Source organism: Leptinotarsa decemlineata, unplaced genomic scaffold (assembly GCF_025532065.1).
Source record: "Leptinotarsa decemlineata unplaced genomic scaffold, Ldec_3_MD MMD2_tig00026375_RagTag_RagTag, whole genome shotgun sequence".
Taxonomy (NCBI): Eukaryota; Metazoa; Arthropoda; class Insecta; order Coleoptera; family Chrysomelidae; genus Leptinotarsa; species Leptinotarsa decemlineata.
The window spans coordinates 2,730,680-2,752,906 of NW_027412711.1; the positions used below are offsets into that span (position 1 = coordinate 2,730,680).

Genomic DNA, 22,227 nt, shown 5'->3' on the forward strand with positions numbered 1-22,227 from the left:
TATACAACTGTTGCACATGCGCAGTTAGCTTTTCTGTTATTAACTAAATGTGATTTGAGACAGGAAAAGTTGGAATGTGGCCGAGTAACGTTATACCTGAAAAAAGTAATCCCCATTACTGAATCAAGCGTAAGCATGGTATTTCATTATTATAACTATGCCTTGAATAAAATAAGTACAACGTATATACGAGGTTTGGAAAGTCCGATTGTAAATATTTTCATTATATTGCTATACATACCCGTGGAGTATTATACAATTCTCAGCTGTATTCTTTATCTGTGAAAACAAATGAAGTAAGAATGTGTAGCAAATTTTGAGTAAAAAATGGAAGAGCGGGTGATAAATGGTTTCTAACATTAACAAACGCCTATGGTGAGTCTTCAATATTGAAGTGCCGCCCATCGTGCATATATGTAATAGGGACTATTCTGAAGACGACAACAATAATGTGGACGAATAAATTAATATTTCTGTCGTAAAACGAAAACTCACGTTATTTTATGAATTATGAAACAAGCAGTGATAAACGTGTTGCTTTTCCATCCTGTATATGCCAAGAGCATTATTCTAACCTCAGCGACCGCCAATACAGTCACTCCCATCTAAACAAGTGAGTATTAAAATAACTTGTCTGGCATTCCGAAGGATTTATTGCATACTTTGTGGTATAATTTTTGTAGGTGGGATATGGGTTCAGTAGGTATTAACGCCATCGATACTTTGCTTTGTCTTCGAAATAATAAGCAGATCCTTCGAATGCGAAATGATTTGTTTGACGATACCATTAGATCCGCGCAATTACTTGTCCATTGTTCCCAAGTGTTTATTTTTGTAAGGTATGCCAAGACGATTGTATAAGCATTAACTCTGCATTGAAACTCAGAATCAGAATAAATTTACTGGTGTGAACTTGGCAGCTAAAAGGTAGCAGGCAAAATCCCGAAAACACCCGAGCGCACACAGACGTACGTCGAAAAATTATTAGGGAGAAATAAACATTAAAAAGATGAAAAATGATTAGAAGCTCTATTATTATCGCTGAAGGAACACCTCGGGAAACTCTTTCGAATCTGCCTACTAAAAAAGCAGAATAAAAAAAATTATAAATAGGGGATGAGTACCTACATTTGTAAGAAATTATCTATCACTGAAAACATGTTTTGTTATCAGACGTAGTAGATGAGACCAGCAGTTAGAAGGGCTCAAATAGTGAAATGATTGAAGGGGGTCACATGGAGACATACCTATAAAAAGTAATCGAAACTCCCAGAAGAAAAAAGCCTGTCAAATGGGGATAAAATTCAAAACTGTATCGAAAATCATAAAAGGAAAAATTCTCTCACCATAATTTTATGTTAGAAAAATCGATTTTGAAAATGATATTATAACTGTGAGAAGCAAAGGATAAAACCGCCCAGGGATACAAATACAAAAATAATTTGAAACTCATAGAAGGAAATATCCTGTCAAAATAATTTCATATTGAAAAAATCGAATTCGATCATAATGACAATCTGTGAGAGCCATAACATAAGACCGCCCGTCGAAGGGAGTCAAATGGGGTTATGAATGAAATATAAATCGAAACTCATAGAAGGAAAAATCCTGTCACAACAATTTCATGCAGGTAAAATCGATTTCTATCATAATAACAATCTGTGGAATTCACATGAGACCGCCCGTCGAAAGGGGGGTCAAATGGAGTTATGAATAAAAAATAAATCGAAACTCATAGAAGGAAAAATCCTGTCACAACAATTTCATGCTGGAAAAATCGAATTCGATCATAATGACAATCTGTGAAAATCACAACATGGGATCGCCCGTCAAAGGGGGTCAAATGGGGTAATTAATGAAAAATAAATCGAAACTCATAGAAGGGAAAATCTTGTCACAAAAATTTCATGTTGGAAAAATCGAATTCGATCATAATAACAATCTGTGAAAATCACAACATGAGACCGCCCGTCGAAGGGGGTCAAATGGAGATATGAATACAAAAATAAATCGAAACTCATAGAAGGAAAAATCCTGTCACAAAAATTTCATGCTGGAAAAATCGAATTCGATCATAATAACAATCTGTGAATTTCACAACATGAGACCGCCCGTCGAAGAGGGTCAAATGGAGATATGTATACAAAAATAAATCGAAACTCATAGAAGGAAAAATCCTGTCACAAAAATTTCATGCTGGAAAAATTGAATTCGATCATAATAACAATCTGTGAAAATCACAACATGAGACCGCCCGTCGAAGGGGGTCAAATGGAGTTATGAATACAAAAATAAATCGAAACTCATAGAAGAAAAAACCCTGTCACAATAACTTCACGTTGAAAAAATTGAATTCGATCATAATAATCATCTGTGAGAATCACAAGATGAGACAGGTCGTCGAAGGGGATGAAATGGGGATATAAATTATATTGTATCGTACTATTACAAGAAAAGAGGTATTTAGAAAAAAATGTTTCAAATAAAAATTGTAGAGAAGAAAATTCAAAACAAGTTTAATTCTTAGAATTATTTGTCTATCATGTGAATTAAGTGAGATATGCGCACTATTTCTTGTCCCATGAGATACGCGTCCTACCTTATATAGCGTTAACCGAACGCAAATTTTATTGGCTTTCTACCAGCGAGCAACTTATAGAAGATACTTGGGGTGCGTTTGCCTGAGAGAGCTTTGTTGGATTATATTTGAATTTATTCTTGTTCACTCTGTTTTTATAGATTTTATTTTCTGTGTTTCAAATTTTTATTTTTGGTTCTTTACTCTTTTATTATGAAGAAACGTTAGTTACCTTCCCATTGAAAAGGCTTTCGAAGCTATATCAATATCCTTAAAAGACAAAATTCCTTCATATAACCTAAATATAGTTGAAAAAGATATCTGCTGATCATTTGGCGTTTGTAGTCAAATTCAGAGAATTGTAAATGATAATAACAATTTCAGAAATTATTTTATGAGGAATTTTATGAATTCTCATGTTCCCACCACGAAAGTTTGTAGTACCTTGAATGAAGATAATTTGAAGAAAATGCTATTTTCAATGAACATTGATCCAGTAGAATTGTGTAGTTCATCGAAGTGATGTTTCTGTTTACGCTATACTATGTAAAAAATTTGGTATGAAAAATTCGATTAAAAATAGAAAACGAATTAATTACATGTGGAAAATATTAAAAAAAAGAATTTTGGATGAAAATTGCGGTAATTATAGTATAATGGACGATAATCAATTTAATGATGTTTCGATTGAATACTGTTCTACTCCAAAGAAAGAACTGAAATATTCAGTAGATTGTACCGTCGAAGGGGAAATTAAGGTACCGATTACAAAATGCGACATTGTTGAACAGAGTCAGCGTTCAGAAATGGAAAACTTGGGAAGTTCAGAGAATTGCATAGAGGTAATGCCCGGAGCAAAAGCTATAGATGGAAATCATAAAAACATTTCACCGGAGAATTTTGAAATTCCAGATGAACTATTGAATTTATCCAGTCCCAGGAACTGCTTTGAAATTTTACCGATAGTTCAATTAATATCATCGGAAAATCAGTTAAAACGGCTCATAAAAGCTGCAATTTTCTAGTAGTATTTGTGGTTGAGGAAAAAATCTGGAGAAAGATATCTACCGATGGAAGATTAGATGTAAATTATCATCCATATGTATTTCGAAATCGAATTGCTAAATATGTGAACAATGTTTGCATTATAGCGTTCAAATACATTAAATATCTCAAGAAAAATAATATCATCAACGTATATGGTATTTGTAAACATAATAATTATGGATGTAAAAAATTCAGATTGAATATTATTGATAGAACTGTTCAAGTGTTTACTAAATCTTCAAATTACAACCATCCATTTCACCAATCACGTGAAAGGGGTGGAAAGACGATTGATAAAGAAGAGATCATTGAATGAAAAGTCATTCCCTTACAAAAAAAAACCTTTCTGAAAGCTAACGAGAAAATTTTAAATAAAGGTGAAAATCTGCAATAAATCAAATCTGATTCAACCTTGAGGAAGATATGGTCCCAAGCAATGGCACATTTGGATCGTGACAAAGACGATCTCTTTGATTTAATATTAATGCAGAATGTTCACCCATATATGTCTCCCGTTCAGTGTAGAAATGTATAGCGTTGAACAGTCGAGTGTTTTGAAAGCACATAATAAAAAATCGTTAGGAATCATTTATTTTGATGCAACAGGGGGAGTCGTAAGGAAACCAACATCAAATTCTAAAACGGTTTATTTATATACAGCGGTAATCAAGATTGAGAAACCTAAAAGAATATATCCCATATTTTCTATGATTTCTTCGACACACGATTCAAATTCTATTTTTAAATTGTTGAATGACTTTAGATATTTTTGCGAAGACAACAGGTACTGGCCAGCATTTTCAGGTGTTGTAACAGACTTTTCATTCGCTAATATACATGCAATTTGTAAAGCATTCAACAGATGTACTTTGAAATAGTATCTACATAAATGCTATGTGTTAATAGAAAAAGGTTTTACCAGTCTGGAAAATTATTGCTTGGTGGGAATCTACTTATGCTGTGCTCATTTCATGAAAATGGTTTCCAAGGATGTGAATGACCTATGCATAAATATAGACCAAAGAAATATTTTAAAAGATATTATCGCATCTGCCATTTTAATCAAAGAAATTGATAAATTTGACACATTCGTCGAAAATATTTTCATACTTTTGAATTATGAATACCGCAACGAAAAAAACGGAATGTGCTTTTAGGAAACTAACACAACTGGCTAGAGAAAAAGTTGAATACGCAGTAGAAACATTTCAAGAGGCATTAAAAGACGACGGCTTCAGAGTAAATACTGAATATGCCGAAAATGAAAATAAAAATGAAAGTATTTACAGTTCCAGTCCTTTTTATATTAGATTTTTGAAAAAAGTCGAAACAATTCATGTCGAAGGAACACTATTTGTTGAGAAAAAAATATATTATATATATATATATATATATATATATATATATATATATATATATATATATATATATATATATTGCTGGAAAAATCCTCACTTGTTTACTTTGTGGTAAATGTTCAAGAAGTACTGAAAACTCATGTGAATTTCTGGAACTTCATCTAGCTTTTCCTAGTACGACTAATTGCCAGTCCGTGCAAAGCTTATTGTTAAATCATCTGAAAATGGAATTTTTAACAGGTGATGATCGACTGTATTGTCAAACATGCGCCAAACTAACTGACTGTTATAAGGAAACAAGTATAGCTGAGGCACCAGTCAATCTAATAATAACACTGATGATTTTCAAACAAGACCACTGTTATAATATTCATGCAGTCATTGTTCACTGTGGTTCTGGCGTTGAATTTGGTCATTATTACGCCTTGGTCAAAGAAGAAACGGACTGGTTTAAGTTTGACGATAGTCGTGTCACGAAGTGTTCTGGCGATGCATTGAATTTATTGGAGCCTCTGGAGACACCCTACATTTTGTTTTATGAGAGAGAGGACATTGTTAGATCAAGATCTTCAGATGATGTGGTGCTGCAGGTTTTTCCGGGTTTTCCTGCAGCTGAAAAAGCAAATGCGCCACTGGAATCAATGAAGTCGCCCCAGAGCGCCAATTAATTTTTATTGTTGTATTTATTTTATTTTTAAAATGATTAAAAGCTACCAATTACTGTAAATGTGTTCAATACAATTCCATTGTTATGTCTTTATAACAATGGAATTGTTATAAAGAATTTTTCAATATAATTATCACCAAATATTTGCCATTTTGTCCTTTATGGAGTGGATTATTATTGTTTGATAGAAAATAAGTCAGTAATTCAATTGTGGAAGATTATTTTGGGACACTGAAGTTTAACAAACTCGAATCTCGAAAAAATTTAAAGTGCTCGTAATTCATTAGAAAGTTGAGAGAAGACATTTTACCATTGAAAATTGAATGCGATTTAGGAATTGAAAAGTCTCGATTAACGAAATACAAGGATTGGGTTCAAGAGAAAGGATCTCGAGAGAGTTGGATGCGCAAATCTAAAAAAAGGAGTACTTCTCACTTTGATGCTGGATTTTTAAGAAATCAGACTATCAGTCAAAGTAATGAACAAAGTGTATTATTTCCGGAAGATGATCAAGAATTAGCTCAGTGTGCATACTGCGGCCACGGAATGCTTGAGGAAAAAACTTCTTGGGTGAAATGAGATCAATGTGAGCGTTGGATTCATCAATTATGTGATAACTCTGAAGGAGACCGGTCATATTCTTCAATAAATTTTATATGTAAAATATGTGAAGTCAATATTTCATTGAATAAAGAAGAAAATATTCTTGAAAATTTATATGCAAAGTGTGAAAAATTTTTGAGAAACCTATCTTTGTCGGAAGTTCAGATGAAACAACTGGAAAAAATGACACAAACTCAGAGATTATGTCCACAATGGTTTGAAGAACGAAAAATACGGTTAACCGCTTCCAATTTCGGTCGAATTTGCAAACTAAGAAATATATTATCATTCCCAAATATGATTATCAGACATAAGATGTGGAAAACAAATAAATACAGCGGCAACAAAACACGGCATTGAATATGAACAAAAGGCAATTGCTCTTTATATAAAAGAGATCAACTCGACATATCTACCTTTCGGACTCATTATCCATAGACAATATCCATTCATAGCTGGTTCTCCAGGATACAGATACAGATGATATTCTAGAAGTGAAGTGTCCCTATAATTCGCGAAATGTTGACCCTTATTTCCATAAATTTGATTTTTTGGAAAATAATTCATCTATAAAGTCTGAGCATAACTACCACTATCAAATTCAAGGTCTTCTGGAAATAACAGATAGATCATGGTGTCATTTGGTAATCTTCACTTTCACTAAAATAAAAATCGTGAGAGTTTATAGATCAACACACTTCTGGGAAATGATGTTTCTAAAGTTGAAGGATTTTTATTATTTGAATATGTTACCTCAACTGGTATTGCCGAAAAGGAATTTATCACCCACCGAGAAGAAATGGACTACCACGAAACCACGACAATCGTGGCTACATAGTAACATCAACGGAAGAAAATGTTTTTATTTTTAGTTGGTTTTTCTAACTCTAAATTTTATTGATAGAATGTTTCTTTTTCTCAAGTCTCTATGTAACCCCCTTCGAAGCCCGGAATAATGTTCTGCTTCTCACAGTATAATACCATTATTGAATTCGATTTTTGTAATGCATATAAAGTTATGGTTACAAGATTTTTCCTTCCGAGATTTTCAATTTATTATTGAATTTATATCTCCATTTGACCAATTTGAACGACCGATATCATCTTGTGATTTTCACAGAATTATTGTGACTTCTATGAGTTTCGATTTATTTTTCATTCATAACCCCATTTGATCCCCTTCGACGGGCGGTCTCATGTTGTGATTTTCACAGATTTTTATTATGATCGAATTCGATTTTTCCGGAATGAAATTGTTGTGACAGGATTTTTCCTTCAATGAGTTTCGATTTATTTTTGTATTCATAACCCCATTTGACCCCCTTTGACGGGCGGTATCGTGTTATGATTCTCACAGATTGTCATTATGATCGAAATCGATTTTTCCAGCATTAAATTGTTGTGACAGGATTTTTCCTTCTATGAGTTTCGATTTATTTTTTATTCATAACCCCATTTGACCTCCTTCGACGGGCGGTCTCATGTTATAATTCCCAAAGATTGTCATTATGATCGAATTCGATTTTTCCAGCATTGAATTGTTGTGACAGGATTTTTCCTTCTATGAGTTTCGATTTATTTTTCATTCATAACCCCATTTGACCCCCTTCGACGGGCGGTCTCGTGTTGTGATTTTCACAGATTGTTAATATGATCGAAATCGATTTTTCCAGCATGAAATTGTTGTGACAGGATTTTTCCTTCTATGAGTTTCGATTCATTTTTGTATTCATAACCCCATTTGACCCCCTTCGACGGACGGTCTCATGTTGTGATTTTCACAGATTATTATTATGATCGAAATCGATTTTTCCAGCATGAAATTGTGGTGACAGGAATTTTCCTTCTATGATTTTCGAATAATTTTTGTATTCATAACCCCATTTGACCCCTTCGACGGGCGGTCTCATGTTGAGATTTTCACAGATTGTTATTATGATTGAATTCGATTTTTTCAATATGAAATCATTTTGACTGGATATTTCCTTCTATGAGTTTCAAATTATTTTTGTATTTGTATCCCTGGGCGGTTTTATCTTTTGCTCCTCACAGTATAATATCATTTTCAAAATCGATTTTTGTAACATAAAATTATGGTGAGGGGATTTTTCCTTTTATGACTTTCGATTCAGTTTTGAATTTTATTTCCATTTGACAGGCTTTTTCTTCTAGTAGATTCGATTACTTTTTGAAGGTGTCTGTCTCCATGTGACCCCATTCAATTATTTCACTATTTGAGCCCTTATAATTGCTGGTCTCATGTACTACGTCTGATAACAAAACATGTTTTCTCATCTCTAGATAATTTCTTACAAATGTACTCATCCCCTATTTACAATTTTTTTTTAATCTGGTTTTTTAGTAGGCACATTCGAAAGAGTTGCCCGAGGTGTTTGTACAGCCGGTTCAGCGATAATAATAGAGCTTCTAATCATTTTTCATCTTTTTAATGTTTATTTCTCAGTAATAATTTTTCGACGTACGTCTATGTGCGCTCGGGTGTTTTCGAGATTTTGGCTGCTACCTTTTAGCTGCTAAGTTCTCACCGGTAATAAATTTCTCCTTTCATATAGTATAAGAAAAGCAGAAATAATAATAGTATAAATATATTTTATCCAAAGATACATCAATTCACAATTGAACTTAACAAATAAACCATCACACGTTTTCCAATCTAGATATAAACAACTAAATGAATAACATTGCTCTCGCCTGGCTCTCTCGAGTTGACTGACTATGACTGACTAATTCCTATCCAATCCCGTGTTTTTTCGGGTTGTTATTTCTTTTCCGTTTCGTCTTTTTACAAAAAAGAAAACATGGCAAAGTAGCTCCGGCAGCTGTTCGTCAGCGGCATACGGGAGTGGATTGATTACTGCGATTCTGTTAAATAAAATAAGGATACAATAAGGGCGCCACTGTCTTTTTTTTATAAGGTCTCATTGAGAAAAGATCGGAAACCTAAGATAGAGAAAAGATACAACACCTGAAATGAAAGAAAGACATACCCAATTTCATATCATTTAATGAGATAAATATTAAGTCTACGGTACTATTATGCAATTATAACAAAGCATACGATCATATAATATTGAACCTTCTCAAGCCTACTTGACGGATAACTTCCTGATACCAGTATATATAAATATATAAGGAAAAGCTTGTACCCCGGGCAAAATTCATGAATTTTTTCTAATGGGGAATAAGATGTTATTGTGAGTTATGTTACCTCAAAAGGGCTTGAATATTGATGATACAGCAAATGTATATAAATAATTATGAATGAATTGTTTCAATGGTTAAATATAAACAGTCAAATAATGAAAGTAAGAACTTGAATATTGAATCAAAACTATAATACTGAAAGAACTCTATATTCTATAACTGGCCTTTCATCCAACGTTGATTCTAAGGAAGTAACAACTGTAGAGCAGATGAGGTCCTCATTCAGTAAGAAAGTAGGAATGGTTGTATTTTTTCTTTCCATCTCATAACTTGCTAGGAATTGGCAAATCTGGACTACGGTAGAAAATACCTCTGTTTGAGTCAAAGAGGACACCCAAATGGATGAATGGAGCCGAATCAGTGAATAGAAACACTCTTGTGGCCATGGTTAACGTTTCCAAATCTTTCGGGATGCAGGATTAGGTTGAGAAAATTTTTCGTAGTAAAGAAAAACCCTATAAGAATATTCGCGTACAGTAATATAGCTGCAAGGGTTCTGGCTCATTCCTTATGGGAAAACACGTGCAAATTTAGAGCAGGTCCATTTTGGTCCTTTTTGGATCTCAGGCCCACTTCACACGAAATGAGTAAAGGTCAGCGCCTCGTCTCTGCCAGACGTCCATTATGTGTAAACTGAGCCTTAGCCTTCAAAGCCCACTTCAGACCACCTCCACGTTTCCACTTTTACCGTCATTCAGTCAACCAATCAGCTATCACGCATAGAGCGGGAAATTCAAATCAGTAGATGAACAAGGCGGGTTCTGGCACAAAATCCCATGTCTTTTCTTATGGAGCTAAACTTTTTGCAAATTTTGGTTTAAACAGAAGTGTGGGAAACGTGTGACGTCATCGACGCAGGATGGAACGAGTATCGTAGCGATTCAAGCGTAGAACTCCACCCCTCGGCCCCCTTGGTACTCCACCTAACCTATCAGCTTCCTTAGTACTCCGCCCTCGGCCCCCTTGGGATTCCGCATCAGCGCTCAGAACTCCTTGTCACGTGATTTTAATTAAAAAAAGTTTATAGTTATGAGATTCGAACCTCGATCGTCCGCGCCGTAGACATTGTCCTTAGCCTCTACACCATCGTAAGATATTGAAGTAAACTGCGAATGTTGGGTATTTATAGCGTTAGTTTTGTCGGGACCGAAATTGAGTCATTCATTATACTTGACAGCATTTTTATTTTTGATTTCCGTAGAATGTAATCGTTATTATCATATTGAAGATAGGAAAATATACTTACATTTGGGAAATAATTAATATTTCATGTAAAGATGTGTATGTGTGTGTAAGGGCGAGAGACGCTTGTGACGTAATCCATGCAAAGAGAGATGGAGATCGAGATTTACCGGTTGCTTCGTACAGAATTGTTTCATGACCTGTTATCAGTAACCTCACAAAGATAGCGCTCGATTCATCGATACAAAAGTATATGAACACAACAAAAGTTATAGAACACACAGAGTCATCTATGAGTCACTAGCTGAACTATCTATTGGTTGAAGAAGGACACTGTAAACACTAGACTCATAAGACTGCATCTGTCAAATGTTAATACATGCCAGCATGGCAGGTTCGGCGTTGCCAGTTGTACAATAAATCATTGTTTATGGGGCAATGTAGCGTTGTCGGTTTTGGAATTAATCGTAAACGACTCGATGAAAATTGGAAGCGCCAAAGTGATATATTAATAATAATGAATCAGATTTAAGAAAAAACATTACAGATTAATGAGGCTGCATCGTTTCAAAGTGTGATCCCTCAATGTTACAAGGTATCTCAAAATACATCATTGAAAACAAACATGACGTCGAAGTGTACAGGGTGTGTCAAAATATATTTAAGAAAAAATATGTCGGTTCAACAGAAGTTTAGCATTCCAACATGTCGTATCTTTGTTAACCAATATAGCATCATCAGGAGAAAGAGGAGATCCACAAGTGTCGAGAGGTTAAGCGTTGTGGACTCAATGTGAGGGCAATGGGGGAGCCAAGTATTCGACAATGACATTTCAAAATACGTGGTTTTCCGTGCGTTTTCGATCGTTTTTCGTGCGTTTACGATCGTTTTTCGTGCGTTTTCGACCGTTTTACGTGCGTTTACGGTCGTTTTTTCGTGCGCTTTCGACCGTTTTCCGTGCATTTATTCGTTATCGTTTCATCGTTATTGTCGTAACGATTTTTTGTGTTTCAATATGACAGTCATTTATCATTTAACGCGTTTCGCTAACCAAGTTAGCATCATCAGGAAATGACTAACGTCCATGCTTTGTCATATGAAGATTCATTTTGCGAATTTTTAGACTCTTGAACAGAACCTTGTGGAACATCCAATCCAATCAGAAGGGCTCTGAATTGTATATTCGCTAATAATGATCGCGTACAGCACGTCAAATGAAATGATAAGAAATGCAGAATTCATCGACAAAAAAAAAGCAAAGATGACGCAATATGACAGGAAGGCAGTAAGCCAAATCTTTGTTAATGATAGTTGAATCTCAACGTGCAGCACATCAAGTGGAAGGGAAACGAATACAGAGTGTACCGACAGAGAAAAAAAAACAAAGATGGCGTAAAGAATGTAATATCCAACGCTTAATGTGAAATAGCATAGGAAGAATTGCAAATTCAACAAAAATCACTGAAAAAACTTGGAATTGAAAAATGTTGGGTCATGAACAACCATAAGTTTATTCCAACTGCAGAAGCTTGATTAAGAAGGCAGAATTTATTGACAAAGAAAATGAAAAAATCATTGTATACTGAAACATATGATATATTTGGATTCCTTAGGGTGAGAAGATTTCGAACCCATAAAAAAAAACGACCACTTCCGGTTTTCACTTCCGGTCGTCCGATTCCGATGATTTTGACATCAATGGATTCGTTAAGATGTCAAAAAAACATAGTTGATCATTTTACGAAGTCAAAAGGACCTTATAACCTAGGTTCATTATACTAGCAGCAACAGACCGATGTGGGTACTCATTTCAAATGATTTCATTTGTAGATTATGAAAAGTATACAGCGTCCAATGTGAAATAGCATAGAAAGAATTGCACATTCAAAAAAAATCATTGAACATATTTGAAATTAAAAGTTGTTGGGTTATGAACAACCATAAGTTTATTCCAATTGCAGAAGATTGATGCAGAATTTATTGACAAAGAAAATGAAATAATCATTGTATACTGAAACATATGATATATTTGGATTCCTTAGGGTGAGAAGATTTCGAATCCTTTAAAAAACGACCACTTCCGGTTTCCACTTCCGGTCCTCCGATTTCGATTATTTCAACATCAATGGATTCGTTTAGATGTCATGAAACATAAACTTCCAAACCCACCCCCCTTTCCGGTTCAACTAACCCCTCACTCATAACTAACATGATGTTCCTTTACGTGGTGGCGCCATTACGAATCATTATGATTCAACCAAAATAAACTGATTTTCTATTTTTACCAATATCCTGGGTGAAAACTTCCTGTGCTTTACAGAAAAGGTTTCTTGATTATTTCAATTTCAATTGTTCGACTGATACTTCAAACTGATACGTAATGAGATGGAGATGCGCTAATTTCTACACAATTTTTCATGACACGTTACATTGCAAATCATATGGATATTTGAAAAAAATGGTGCTTGAAAATGCGTGTTTTTCGCTGCGGTTGAAGTGACCAAAATCCTCTAGATTTTTATCCATGGGACCATCTCTTGTATATGAAGCTCCTGTACTAGATATGAATAATTTTATGAATTTTGATTCATTTATTTGTAAATGACAATTGTAATGTAATAAGGAATACTCCTGTACTAGATATGAATGATTTCGGGAATCAAATGAATGACAATTGTAATGTCATCGTGTATTTTCAAACGTGTCGGATAATCAATGACAGATCGATCGCAGTCGTGTATTTTATCGGACATTTCGCTCATTCACTGCAGGCTCAAAATAGTTCATCATTTACTTTTAGTCTTCACCCCACAATCAACTACATACAATTTCACACCAACCTAGCCAGTTTTGTGCTGACAGTGTGATAGTGAAACTCCAAACTTTAACGCCCCTTCTGGTTTGACTATGATTCAAACTGCTGCTATTGAATTTCACTTATAGTTGTTGGTAACCTAACAACATTTAATTTCAAGTTTTTTCAAAGTTTTTTCTTTGTATTCTCCCCTTGTTATTCCACATTAGATGCTCGATATTATATTTTTTAAAGTCTACAAATTGAATCATTTGAAATTAGTACCCACATCGACCTGTTGCGACTAGTATAGTGAAAGTAGGTTATGAGGTCCTTTTGGCTTCGTAAAATGATCAATTATGTTTCATGACATCTAAACAAATCCATTGATGTTGAAATAATCGAAATCAGAGGAGCGGAAGTGGAAACCGGAAGTGGTCGTTTTTTGACGGATTCGAAATCTTCTCACCCTAAGGAATCCAAATATATCATATGTTGCAGTATACAATGATTTTTTCATTTTCTTTGTCAATAAATTCTGCCTTCTGAATCAAGCTTCTGCAATTGGAATAAACTTATGGTTGTCCATAACCCAACATTTTTCAAGTCCAAGTTTTTTCAGTGATTTTTGTTGAATTTACAATTCTTCCTATGCTATTTTACATTAAGCGTTGGATGTTATATTCGTTACGCCATCTTTGTTTTTTTTTCTCTGTCGGTACACTCTGTATTCGTTTCCCTTCCACTTGATGTGCTGCACGTTCAGATTCAACTATCATTAACATTATCATTAAGGCTTAGTGCCTTTCTGACATATTGGGTCATCTTTGCTTTTTCTTTGTCGATGAATTCTGCATTTCTTATCATTTCATTTGACGTGCTGTACGCGATCATTATTAGCGAATATACAACTTAGAGCCCTTCTGACAGTTGCGCTATCATTTTTCGTAATAACTCATTAATTTCCACAAATCCTCACACACGCCACCACCTCCCACGCTGACTACGTCACTTTCGAGCTTTCAATGTTTTATCACTATTATTATTATTCGACCCTCATTCTCCAGTTCAATTTCATCTAGCACAATCAATCGAGCGATATTTGATTTCTCTGATTGGCTGACCGACACTACTCTGTAACAGAAGTTAGGTTGGGTGTTCCACAAGGTTCCGTTCAAGAGTCTGAAAATTCGCAAAATGAATCTTCATATGACAAAGCATGGACGTTAGTCATTTCCTGATGATGCTAACTTGGTTAGCGAAACGCGTTAAATGATAAATGACTGTCATATTGAAACACAAAAAACCGTTACGACAATAACGATGAAACGATAACGAATAAACGCACGTAAAACGGTCGGACACGCACGAAAAACGATCGTAAACGCACGAAAAACGATCGAAAACGCACGGAAAACCACGTATATTGAAATGTCATTGTCGAATACTTGGCTCCCCCATTGCCCTCACGTTGAGTCCACAACGCTTAACCTCTCGACACTTTTGGATCTCCTCTTTCTCCTGATGATGCTAAATTGGTTAACAAAGATACGAGACTTCCGACATGTTGGAATGTTAGACTTCTGTTGAACCGACATGTTTTTTCTTAAATATATTTTGACGCACCCTGTACACTTCGACGTCATGTTTGTTTTCAATGATGTATTTTGAGATACCTTCTAACATTGAGGGATCACACTTTGAAACGATACAGCCTCATTAATCTGCAATGTTTTTTCTTAAATCCGATTCATTATTATTAATATGTCACTTTCGCTCTTCCAATTTTCATCGAGTCGTTTACGATTAATTCCAAAACCGGTAACGCTACATTGCCCCGTAAACAATGATTTATTGTACAACTGGCAACGCCGAACCTGCCATGCTGGCATGTATTAACATTTGACAGATGCAGTCCTATGAGTCTAGTGTTTACAGTGCCCTTCTTCAACCAATAGATAGTTCAGCTAGTGACTCATAGATGACTCTGTGTGTTCTATAACTTTTGTTGTGTTCATATACTTTTGTATCGATGAATCGAGCGCTATCTTTGTGTGGTTACTGATAACAGGTCATGAAACAATTCTGTACGAAGCAACCGGTAAATCTCGATCTCCATCTCTCTTTGCATCGAATACGTCACACGCGTCTCTCGCTCTTACACACACATACACATCTTTACATGAAATATTAATTATTTCCCAAATGTAAGTATATTTTCCTATCTTTAATATGATAATAACGATTACATTCTACGGAAATCAAAAATGAAAATGCTGTCAAGTATAATGAATAAGTCAATTTCGGTCCCGACAAAACTAACGCTATAAATACCCAACATTCGCAGTTTACTTCAATATCTTACGATAATGTAGAGGCTAAGAACAATGTCTACGGCGCGGACGATCCAGGTTCGATTCTCATAACTATAAACTTTTTTTAATTAAAATCACGTGACAAGGAGGTCTGAGCGCTGATGCGGAATCCCAAGGGGGCTGAGGGCGGAGTACTAAGGAAGCTGATAGGTTAGGTGGAGTACCAAGGGGGCCGAGGGGCGGAGTTCTACGCTTGAATCGCTACGATACTCGTTCCATCCTACGTCGATGACGTCACACGTTTCCTCCACTTCTGTTTGAACCAAAAATTGCAAAAAGTTTAGCTCCATAAGAGAAGACATGGGATTTTGCGCCAGAACCCGCCTTGTTCATCTACTGATTTGAATTTCCCGCTCTATGCGTGATAGCTGATTGGTTGACTGAATGATGGTAAAGTGGAAAAGTGGAGGTGGTCTGAAGTGGGCGCTTTGAAGGCTAAGGCTCAGTTTACACATAATGGACGTCTGGCAGAGACGAGGCGCTGACCTTTACTCATTTCGTGTGAAGTGGGCCTGAGGTCCAAAAAGGACCAGAATGGACCTGCTCTAAATTTGCACGTGTTTTCCCATAAAGAATGAGCCAGAACTCTTGCAGCTATATTACTGCCTACATTCTTGAAATAATAAAAACACAATGTGGAGTAGTGGACTCACCTCTGGTACCAAGAGGGTTGGTTCTCTTCTGCAAATGAACCGACAACTAGATTCTCCGTAAGACAATATTTTCAATATCAAACACAAAAGGGCACTGCCATTATACATCACATAACATGATTCGTTTCTAATTGAAAGGGATCGGTACTTCCTATCTGAATTCACCTTGTCGACTCCTGTCGTTCCCAGAAATAATTCTGTCAAATTTGTGGGATCTTCATAGAGATCCAATCCTTGACAATTTACCAATATACGGCTTTCAAAATGAACGTTGAAAGGTGTCAGCTCAAGATTATTCCAATAACTATATACAACATTTATGATTATTTACATGGGCGTGGACACTGTACATGGGAGGTAGGTTGATACGTTTTTATCACATTGGGTGGTTTAGGAAAACTAGTAGGTGAATATATTACTATCTTTTGCAATAAGGAAAAGCAAAGGCACAAATAATGTAAAATAGGATTATATTGGCCCCGATGATAGTCTCATCCTGATGCACCTCAATGTTCAGTCACTACGAAACAAAATTGATGAAAATAATATCTTCCTTAACGATTATGAAACGGAAAACAACAGAAAAATCAATATATTATGTTTTTCTGAGCACTGGTTGCAGAGGGATGAGACCAGTTACATAAAATTAGAGGACCTTGAACTCATTTCACATTTCTCACGTGAGCAGACACATGCCCACACAGCACTAGATATTCATTGAATATTCCCTGTATATCATAAAACGAACTTATATATTCCAAATATTCATAGAATATTCTTGGAATATATATATGCCTTTAGAATATTCATAGAGTATGCTTGAATGAATATGACAGGATTATTCCCGAAAGAATGTGCATAGAATGTCTGTAAATGAATTATTCTCCCTTGAATATTCTTAAGAATATTGTCGATCGAATATACCATATGGTATATTCTTAGAATATATCCCCACGGTATATTTTGGAATATTCTAGACAATGGAATTTTGAATTATCTTATAATAACGTATATCGAATGGATAACCTAATGTATATAACCCTGATAGTGTTAACCAGTTTTTGAACTCAACGCGCAGATTCTGGATGAATTGCTCCAACAGCAACTGTTGGAAACGACAAAAAAATTTGAATGGGCCAATAAATGAACCAATTGCATCAATAAATTGGTTAATTTTCATCCTATTTGTCTTTTTGTATTTGAAATTATTTAATTACAAAGCGAAAAATCCTGGAAACAGAGAAATGGGCAAGTCAAGAATTGAAGTAAACGTTTCTCATTGGTCAATTGAAGTGTAGCGCGCGACAGTCGAATAGGCTCTGTGAAAGCGGCTGTCCCTTAATGCATGGTACATTTGCGTTAAATTCGACATTTGATTCAACATGGCGGTTGACGTGGCAGGTTCGCGTGTGTAATGCATGGTATGTTGGTGTTATCATCAAAGTATAATTCTGTCACGTTCAGTGTACCATTTATAATTTGGGGTTGTCCAATTTGCAGTACAGCGAATAGTTTGATTTTGGATCTTCAAACAGGAGAGTTGCATATATTCAGTCTTCAAGAAAAGTAAGTAAAATGCAATAGTATCGTTAGTAAAGTCATGGTGATTAACCTACTATACCTCATTATAGGTTCGAGGAGAGTTGGTGTGTGGGATTTGTTGGTTTGACTAAGTACATGTTGGAACTAGAGTGATTTCAGTTGTGTATCTTCAATAGAGAAAAGTAAGTGAATGACACATTCTTTTGTATCATTTGTTTTCATAATTTTTATCACTCGTTTTCAAGATAGTATCAATTTGCCCAAAAGGAACTAAAAACGTAATGAGTACTTTTCAACAAGACAATGCAAGTTTCTCTCCAAGTCATAAAATGTTGTAAATGTTCATGAGTAACCTATGCGAAAAATATCTATTTGATTTTTATTCCAGTTTTAATGTGCCACTTTCAAATAGTGATAATGAACGTTAATGTACATTTTGTTCCAGGTATTACTATTGAAACACTGGCTGATGCATTGTTGGACAAATATAAGGAAAACTATTCTGGTGAGCAAAGTTTGGATAACTTTAAGTAAGTGAAATTCATTGAAGAACCCATCACAACACTCATTTTAAATACTTCATTTGTGGGTTTATTTTTTCAAGTGAGAAGCCTAACCTAACCTATTTCTGGATGTAATACACTTTTTCTTTTTCAATGAAGTGATATATTTATTATTTTTTAATTAGTGCTGATGAATTCACAGAGTTGTTATTTTAGTATATCTTTCAGTATACATTTGTTTGAGGGTAGGAACATCCTAATTTGAATACATTTCTGATATTTGTAATATGACAGTATTCAGGAATATTTTATTCAGTGAATAAATATTTTGAATTAGATTTTTTATTTTTAATATTGGTTGAAACGTCAAATATTTCAGTGTATATTGTTTTTAAAAAATATTTGTTTATGAATATTATGTGTTTTATTACTTGTGTGAATCTTGTATCAAAATGCAATATATACCTGCCTAATAGCGGTTACTCGTCATATTCTTGGAATATTCCAAATATTCCTAGAATATTCATAAAATATATTTAAAGAATATTCTATGGTGTTTCTCTATTGTATATTCCTACAATAAACTAAGAATATCCTAAATATTTTATGAATAGTCCCGGGTTCTATTCCTAGAATATTCTTAATAGAATAAACCTTAGATATTCTAAGAATATTATAAGATATTCCAAGAATATTCCCAAGGAATATTCTTAAAATATATCAAAGGTTCGCCAGGAGCACTTCCAGGGAATATTCTCCAGAAGATATATCCATGGCATATTCATAGCATAGTACAATATCCTTAAATGTATATTCATGAAATATACCTGGAATATCTATTGCTATGTGGGTGGCAGACAAAAAAGTTAGATTCAGTAGTGTCAAGAATCTCCAAACAGTACTAATTGAAAAGGAAATAGAATTTGCTGTTGTGCATAGTACTGACAGGAAAATTGTTATCGTATGTATGTATGTATAGAAGCCCTTCAGGTAAGTTCGAAATATGTCTGGAAAATGTTTGGCATTTACTGAATGAACTATATAACAAATTCAAGAAACACCAATTTGTAATATGTGGGGATTTCAATCTCGATTTCAACACACCCAGCAAAAATTTAACAGATTTCGAGAATACACTATCTACTTTCAATTTGGACATAACCATTACCAGTCCTACAAGGACAGCTAAATCATCTTCCAAAACAATTGACAATATCCTCACCAACTTAACTAAACAACATTTTTCTGCATATACGATAGATTTTTCTCTCTGGGACCATTCACCACAAATGTTAGATTTCAAGATAAACCAAAAGATAACGGCACAAAACATGTATAAAACAAGCAGGAATTTCTTTAACAAAAACCACCTCAAATTCACAAACTCTCTTCAACAAATGATTTTGAACACTCTATACAAAATTCGAAACGTTAATGAAGCTTTCGAATACTTTGATAAGCAAATTGAAAACTGTTTTGAAAATGCATTTCCTCTCAAAAAAATAAAAATCGATAAGAACAAATCATTCAAAGGGTGGATAACCACAGAAATTAAGCTATCATGTAAATTTAAGAAGTTTCTGTTAGACATAAAAAAAATCTTCTGATGCTGAAACTCTGGTGTACATTCAGAAATTTACTGAATAATTGAAAAATACTATAGCAGAGGCAAAAGTTATCTACTTTTCCGACCTTATTAAATCGTCTGACAATCAAACAAAAATAACATGGAAACTGGTAAACCATTTCACGAATAAAAAAGGCAAAGATAAAAAGAATATTGAAATCGAAGAGGACGGCATAATAATTTCCAACCCACAGCAAATTGCTGAAAAATTTGAATACTTTTTTGAGAATACAAACGTCAACATTGTTCTACACAGAAATACAGAACGGTCAAATTATTTCTATTACGGTCAAATGATTTTATTACTACGGTTTCCGCGGACAAGTATATAACTGCTTTCGTTCTTACCTACTTAATCGCAGAATGTCAGTCAGAATATCGCATTTCAATCAAAACATCAATCAATTTCTTGACCATTACTCAGATATGGGGCACATTAAAAGTGGTGTACTACAGGGCTCAGTATTAGGACCAACTCTGTTTTTATTATATATTAATCACCTTACATTCAATTTTCCTACAGTACACTTCTCACTATTCGCAGACGACACCAGTATGATCGTTCAAGAATTCGATTCAATTTCATAGCCATAATCCAGAATTTGATATTGAAATCATTATTCCGACAAATTCTACAAAAGTTTTTAGGCATCCATTTGGATTGCAACCTGAGATGGTCAGAACACGTTAGTCAACTGAGCAAAAAACTCTACAAGTTCCTTTATGCAATTCGAACTATCACGCAGAACCTAGACGTATCAACTGCCAAGACGTTCTATTTTGCCAACTTTCACTCCTCAATGCAATACGGCATCGAATTCTGGGGTAATTCAAAAGATGCAAAAAAAAAATTCATTTCAGGCAATACGAAGACACAAAGAGATTCCTGCAGAAACCATTTCCAGAAATTAAATATCCCAACATTCTATAATACGTATATTCCCAAAATAGTTCTCACTATTCATAAGAGGAGAACCGAACTGACGAGACCTGCAAACGTACATTTCTATCCAACAAGAAATCAAGATTTTTTACTACCCACATACAGGTACGACAGATCAAGAAAAAGCCCACTTTACACAGGCATTAAGGTGTACAATAAAATTCCTGACAAATTCAATTCACTTTCCCAAAAAAAAGATTCAAACGTGAAGTTAAAAAATACCTGAAACAGTACACCTATTACAGCCTGGATGAATTTTTTCAATCAATAAACCATTGAAAATGTGTTACGTACGCGAAATCTGTTGAATTTTGATAGCACTCGTTATCTGATATTATTCACATTCATTACATTATATAATTGTCATCGGGACCAACCCTATACTACAGATACATTTTAGTTTTTATTTTTACCACTGTTATATATCTTGTACCCGCTAGGTTAAAGAAATTATATCAATTGGTAATAGTTTCCTCAATCCTTTTTAGGCCGAAATACCGCAACAAATGCAAACAATGTATTTATGATAAATGTATATGTATTCATGTGAGTAGTATTTCATGGAAATAAATGTTCTGTTCTGTTCTGTTCTGTTCCTAAACTGGAGCAATGTACAGGGTGAAACATTGATCACCTTAAAACAACAATATACGCAGTGAGTGAAATCGAAAACGTTACACCACCCCCCTTCGAAAGGGCTATCCCCGCTGATAACGGGCAGTGGCGACTTAGCCTGAATTCGGTCTCTGGCGCAACTGCTGTGCAATGTTCCATACGAATATCGCTTTTGCAAACATTTCTTCATATCTGATTTTTTAGAAGGGACTAACAAAAACTGTATTATGAAATGATTATGAAACTTTTTTGTTTCATCTGATGAAAGAGATTTTTTGTGGGTCTGGGCCAAAGAATTCTCATTATTTGGGTGAACAATTCAAGTCTAAATCAACAGTGAATTGAAAAAAGAAAATACCGGACTCTGAAGATTTTTTCTTTCTTGAGGTATAATAGTCACAGAATTTTTATAAGGCTATAAACGATCTATTTTCTATTATTCACGTTTTCGGAATGAATTTATTACCTCTTTCAAGAATATCTAGAAGACAAAAAACCAGAGAGAAATAAAAAAA

The 22,227-nt window shown here is 34.6% G+C and overlaps 1 long non-coding RNA gene across 1 annotated transcript; it reads left to right on the forward strand.

Moving 5' to 3' along the window:
• The first annotated feature begins 17,785 nt into the window (after positions 1 to 17,785).
• On the forward strand, positions 17,786 to 18,905 carry LOC141486908 (uncharacterized). The gene is made up of 3 exons (XR_012468105.1): positions 17,786 to 18,048; positions 18,114 to 18,206; positions 18,470 to 18,905. It is a non-coding gene; the product is annotated as an uncharacterized lncRNA (long non-coding RNA).
• Positions 18,906 to 22,227: the final 3,322 nt, after the last annotated feature.